Below are 6114 nucleotides of genomic sequence, written 5' to 3' on the forward strand. Positions count from 1 at the left end.
AAGACTGCTACTCAAAAAGATAAGTAAATACATTGTTCAAGCAAAAAGCATCAACAGTAATAAATATCTATACTGATTAAAAGGTACAAAAATGATCAGGAAGTAATTAGTGAAACAGTAAGAATTAATAAAATGAAGAAAGATGCAGTCACTGAAAAAAAAAAAAAAGCGTGTATGGGGAGCGAAGAAAAGAATCATAGAAAGAAGCAAATCCAGGCTATAGCAGCTGTGGTTCAGATAAATAAGGCAGATAGAGATAGTATTAACTAAAAGAAAAGTAGGAGGTGCTGAGCTCTGAAACCTGTAATCTCAATACAAGAGATAAATATGACTTAACCAAATAAACACAGGAGGAGCTCAGAAACACCACACAGGATTACAGTTATAGGCTGAAAAATACCCCCCTGAAGTGACAAAAACATGAGGAGAGTACAAAATGTTAACACTGTAGATCCATACATACAAATATTTCAAGCATGGGCATTAATGCCCTCCTAACTTGCCAATATACCAACATACCTTTTCCCATAATAAGTGCCCAGGCTCTTCTTAAAAATATCTAAACTAGTACTTGCTTTAATGTAATTTTGCAGTCTGTTCCATGCATCAGCTACTCCATCAGAGAATCAATGAGTGCACTTCTCACTCCTAGAGAATCTTCTACATTGGTTGTCCAATGATTCTCTACTACTTTTTGATAACCCCAAACATTCTAGAGGTAGTGGTCTCTAAATGCCCTACATACATGAATAAGATCTCCTCTTACATATCTGTAAGAGACACTGTACAAAGTTCAGATATTTTAGTATTTCATAATAACTTAAAATTTTCACATCCATGGATGCCTTTGGTATATTTCCGCTGTACTCTTTCCAGTTTACTCATGTTTGTTTTCTTATACGGTTTCCATATGGTTATTCCATACTCAAGTTTGGGTCTAATGTAACAAACAATGACTTCATCATTTCTGATTTCCCAGACTTTATAAACATTTTTATACAACCTATAGTTCTATAACTACCACTAAACAATTGGTTGATATGATTAGAAAAACTCATAGCTGAATCTATCCATATTTCCAGGTCCTTAAATGAGTCTACAGTTTCAAACACTGTGTGCTGTATGAAATATTCATCTTTCAGTTCATGTCTCCCAAATCTCATATGCGTAGTTTTTGATGCATTTATCAGCATATTATTCTCCTGTCCTCAAATGGTCAATTTAGTCAAGTTATTTTGAAGACATGCCTTATCTGTAACACATGTAATCAGTTTACACAATTTCAAGTCATCTGCATATAGACTGTAAAATACCTCAGATGAAGTTACGTCTGAAAGATACAATCTAAACAAGTAAGGGCCTAGGACAGAGCCCTGTGGGACACCCCGACTGTAACGAAGGATTTCACCTGTCCAGTTGCTGTATGATACTTGCCATGTCCTATTTGTAAGCCATGCGGCTATCCATCTTATCAAGAGTACATGAACACCTAGCTGTACTAAAATGTATGCACCAGTGTTGTGTATGACCCTGTCAAATGCTGAAGTTAAATCTACATAACTTACATCACAAGTTTTCATTCATAGCTATTATATTGTTGTAGAACATCATGTTACAGGTGGTAACAGATCTGTATTTGACATATGCATGCTGATATATGCTTTCAAGTCCCAACCTTTCCAGTTCTGACAATAACTTAAGAGTATAGCTGAATCTACCCATATACCATATTCTCCCATTATTTTTCCACAACATGAAAGTAGACTTAAGGGTCTATATGACTCCGGGTTTGTCCTACTCCCCTTTCCCTTGAAGACAGGTTTAATAAGTGCATGTCTCCAATCTTGAGAAATGTCCCCCACATTTATATGACCTAGTGAATAATAGATATAGATATAATGGTACCACAAGTTCTTGCTGAAGTGTTCTCAGGTCATTGTTACCAGTTCCATCTGCTCCCTGTGCTTTGTTTGGATCCAGTTTGCGCAGTTCTTTTTCAATATAATATAATCAAATTTGATTCCAGTATCACGGGTTACCTGGCTGTCACTAGGACAAATGATCACCCCTTTTGTGAAACCAAACTGTTTTGGATAAGATTTTGTAATCTGTTGTGTCAGAGAATAAATTTTAGAATCTGCACAAAGTTTACCAATTTGTTTGTCTTTACTCCTTCCACATCTTGTGCATCTATAAAAAGGTTTCCTATTGTGCTCATTAGCTTTATATAAATTTTCTTCAAATGTTTCCTGAGCTTCTCTCACACTATGCTTAAATCTGTTGTAGTTTGACCTCTCTTACATTTCTTGTACTTTCTGTCTCTCACCTTAATCAGACATCTTGTTTTTATAGAAGTATACCCCCTGATGTTGTATGCCTAGATCCTGATGTTAATTTTTTTTAAAATTTTTTTGCACTCAACAATTTCGCTTTCAAAACTTTCCACTTTCCATCTGCAATTTTTCCACTGAACACATCACTCCAGTTAGTTGTACAAAGTGACTGCAACCAACCTTCTGTGCACTGGTTTAGATTTCAGCTTGGCACAATTATCTAGCAACAAATTAATCTTTATAACCCCATGATCACTGTACATCAATGGTAGTAAAACTTGAAGTAACGGTGATTTCTTTAAAAAAAAACGGTGTCTAGTGTGTTCCGTGCCCTGGTTGTTAAAAAAAGAAAAAAAAAAACACTATCTGAAGCAATTGTTGTTCCTGAATATATGCTGTGAATAATTTCCTTACTAACACTACTGAATCACTATTATTCCAGTCAGTTTCTGGTAAATTTAAGTCCCCTCCTAATTATTCCTCCCTCCCGTGTTTCATTCAAAAAAATATATGAATTCCTCTAGGTCATCTGCACTTGACTTTGGTGGTCTATACACTCCAATTGTTACATGTTCCAGGCAGGATTGCCTTTACTATCACAGTTGCACAGTGTATAGTACTGGTGTTATCACTGAATGTGTAATAATCACAGGTCTGATAATTATCTTTAATCCCTACCATAACACCTCCACCTGATTTTTTTGTTAGAATGTCTCTTACAGTAAAAACATTTATACCCTGACAGAACTGGTTTCCAGTCATTGTTCTTTCACAAACAATAACAAAAATCAGTCCTGTGGGAATGTAGCAAATTTTCCAATAAAAAAAACTTAATTATTAATGCTCCAAGCATTTACAACCAGAGATGAATCAAATGTTGCTATCTGTGAACTGTTTAATTTTCGACCTGGCAAAAATTCTGCCTAGTGTTTGCTACATATGGCAGAATATCTGCTGCAAAAATTTGCTTCCCTGATCTTGACAAATGCACGCCATCCTGTCTGAACATGTGTGCTTAAAACTAGGCTTGGATGCTCTTCACATTTCCATGTAGGCATTTACCCCCAAAAATCTTTTCATTCAGTGACCTGACTATCCTATCTATAGGTGATTTGTGAAAAATATGTCCTAATACTAGTACAAGCTATACTATGTAATAGGGCTGTCAGTTACCTACCAGTCAGAGAATCCTTGCGAATGACATCATTTGTACCAACATGAATAAAAACAGATCCATACTACCTTACATTAAGGCGTTCCAAGACTTCTCACATCTTTTATTCTCCAGGAGGAAGGGGCAGCGTTAGGACATTTGGCAATTAAATATCCATCTCGACAGACAGAGGAATGAGAACAATTCACTGCCATCATGGAAACTTGTCAGCTTTGAATATCAAGCCTTGGATCCAAATTATTTCTTCGAATGAAAATACTGATTTTTTTCCCTTTAATGAAGCTTTACTCAATGCGGTCATTGTAAGAAAAGTGTTTTTGAATCTGTATTTCTAAAATTAGCATCACTACACCTCTGAACTTCATTTTACTTTTATTTTGTTATTGGTAGCTACATTATTACCTAAAGAATCTTTCTTCTTTTAGCAGTTAATCTGCAAATCCTACAACACACTGGAACAATTCTGTTATTTAAGTAGCGATATCTGAATTAGGGAAGACTGCGTGTGGTGTCAACACATTACTACAGCGAAGGCACCATGTCCTGAGAAAATGCAACACCTTCATGTATAAAGCGTATACAACCATCTACAATTTCAACCACCACTACAAATTGCAGAGTTGTTCCAACACTCTTTTTCACAAGTTCTCTTTCATAAAATACACTCTAACAAAAAAGTATACAGATAATGGATGTCAAAACTGATCAAACATTTTATTTCTTTATTTTTATTTTACATTTGTTTACTGGGAAGGTCCGACTGGACAGAGCTGCCCGTTTTCAGCGGAGGCCCAGGGAGAAAAGCTCCAGAACAATTCCTAACATACTATACATAAGACATTTGCATGAGCATTGTGGTTTACACATTAAATTACAAAAATATAGCAGATAAGAACATATGAGTGCATAAGATATGTTTAGCAGAGATAATCTTGAAGATGTACTGAAGATGAGAAGAAAGGAAAACTAAAAAAGGAAGAGAATATAGAAAAGTTCATATGAGGTTCATTGACATTTAAGGGAAAGCTTTTCAACTCAAGTCTATGGGAAAGTTAATGAGTATAGACAGGTCAGAGGAAGTAGGTGGCAGTGAGTTGGTAAGTAACGTGTGATAATATATAGTGCATTGTGGGAGTTTTAAAGAGGTTGGGTAGTGGGTAGGGGAAAGGAGTTAGAATATGTCATCCAGGTTGCTAGGCAGTTGCATGTCCAGGAATTGTTTAGGTGGGAAATAAGCTGTTTTTTGAAGACTGTTTTGTTAGGTTGGTAACCTGATTTGTAGTGGTAGGGAGTTCCTATGTTGCTGGAATACAGGTAGTCACCAGAGCTGTAATAGCTTTTGAAGATTGTGATTAGTGCCTTGTTAGTGGATCTAACTTTGCTGTTATTGGAGAAGAGGGTGATCAGGTCTTGTAAGGCTGGAGTTTTGTCAGGATGGTACAGTATATGAGGAGCTAGAGGAAGTTGGTTTAAAGCTAAGGTGTTAGGGACAAACATGCCAGCTCTAATGGTATTTTGATTTTCGCTCTCGCTCTTACAGTAAACAAGGGTGTAGCCACAAACCTCTTATTTTCTACTCATACGTTCATACCATTGTAAACCCTTACCAAAATTCACGGCAGGAATGTGCACGTCTACCAATTACCTTCCTAACCATTTAATCAATGCACCCATTTCAACTGCTGCCACTAAAACTATAAAATTCTCCTGGCTCCAAGCATGTTAATGTTTGTATTCACTTTGCACGGATTAGCGTTAACTGTAAACATCTTCCAGCCTTCCAAGACAGATCATCAGGTTTCCTACAAAGGCTCGTAATATGCTCAGTCAAGTAGTAGAGAATGTTTAGCTACACCCTTGGAGAAACAAAAGGTCATGTTTACATACGGAAAATACAGTCTCATGCCACACATTGTACGCTTGTACTTCAATCTCCACTTCAATGTTACAAGCCACTACCAAACGACAGCCTTACAATATATTACTAGCTACATAAACTTAAATGTGATGCCGCACACTCCTTATTTAGAACTTACAACTACCAAACCAACATTAAACTTTAAGTCACATACTATCAAATACATATGCATTGTCTTAAAACCCCACATTCACCTACGCATCAAGCATAAATTTTCGATGAATGACAAAATTGTCTGTGTATACATTCTTCTGGTACACTCCCACAAACACTTACACACGTGTCCAAAATAGTAAAAGCCTTTAGACTATTACCGTCGGTGCACGCATTGAGCAAAAGAGTTTTACAGCTGCATACAAATACATTGCCAAGTATAGTTAAAAAAACACTACACAACGGGTATACAAAAAGCATGATAACACTCACTGGAATACAGCTCTCTCTCTCCCTTCTTTCACCAAGCCCAAAGATGGGTTATCAACTTGCTCTCCATTCTTTCACTTAGTTCCTTTCTACCCACAACACACCGGGCATTAATATTTGCAGGAAGTGAGAGGCAGCTATTGTGCGCTTGCGTGCAAGTACAGTATCGGTTAATGTTAGACAAAATTAACCAGGATGAGTTTTCTGCACAGTTGTAGCCGTACTGTTCTTTGTAGGGTTACCAGCTACCCTTTCTTGCGCAGTTG

General features: G+C 36.7%; 1 protein-coding gene across 3 annotated transcripts in view; it reads right to left on the bottom strand.

The window, feature by feature from the left end:
- EYA3 (EYA transcriptional coactivator and phosphatase 3) overlaps positions 1–5961 on the bottom strand; it is a 1396180-nt gene extending 1390219 nt beyond the window's left edge. For all 3 annotated transcript variants that reach the window (XM_044060112.1, XM_044060111.1, XM_044060110.1), the window contains exon 1: positions 5852–5961. The gene's annotated coding sequence lies outside the window, so the exon portion shown is untranslated. The remainder of the gene's footprint in view (positions 1–5851) is intronic.
- Positions 5962–6114: the final 153 nt, after the last annotated feature.

The sequence above is a fragment of the Protopterus annectens genome, chromosome 1.part2, assembly GCF_019279795.1.
Source record: "Protopterus annectens isolate FY-2018-M chromosome 1.part2, PAN1.0, whole genome shotgun sequence".
Classification (NCBI taxonomy): domain Eukaryota; kingdom Metazoa; phylum Chordata; order Ceratodontiformes; family Protopteridae; genus Protopterus; species Protopterus annectens.